The sequence below is a fragment of the Etheostoma cragini genome, unplaced genomic scaffold (assembly GCF_013103735.1).
Source record: "Etheostoma cragini isolate CJK2018 unplaced genomic scaffold, CSU_Ecrag_1.0 ScbMSFa_1221, whole genome shotgun sequence".
Lineage (NCBI taxonomy): Eukaryota > Metazoa > Chordata > Actinopteri > Perciformes > Percidae > Etheostoma > Etheostoma cragini.
The window spans coordinates 357-607 of NW_023265254.1; the positions used below are offsets into that span (position 1 = coordinate 357).

General features: G+C 45.0%; 1 non-coding gene across 1 annotated transcript; it reads left to right on the forward strand.

Annotated features, from left to right (window-relative positions):
* The first annotated feature begins 168 nt into the window (after window positions 1–168).
* Window positions 169–240, forward strand: trnae-uuc. Its single transcript has one exon. It is a non-coding gene; the product is annotated as a tRNA-Glu (tRNA).
* Window positions 241–251: the final 11 nt, after the last annotated feature.

Consider the following 251-nt stretch of genomic DNA (forward strand, 5'->3'; position numbering starts at 1 on the left):
TCTGCTCAGTGCCACCGCTGTCAGGGAATAGTTAAATCAGATACACTCAACACTCAAAAGCTTCAAGATAAAACTTTTTTAAGAAGCTTCTTCCCGTTCAAGAGAAGGCCTGTTTCCAGCCAGACTATGAATTGATTCATGAAATCCCTGTTATTAATACGTATCCAGTCCCATATGGTCTAGCGGTTAGGATTCCTGGCTTTCACCCAGGTGGCCCGGGTTCAACTCCCGGTATGGGAATCGGTATCTAG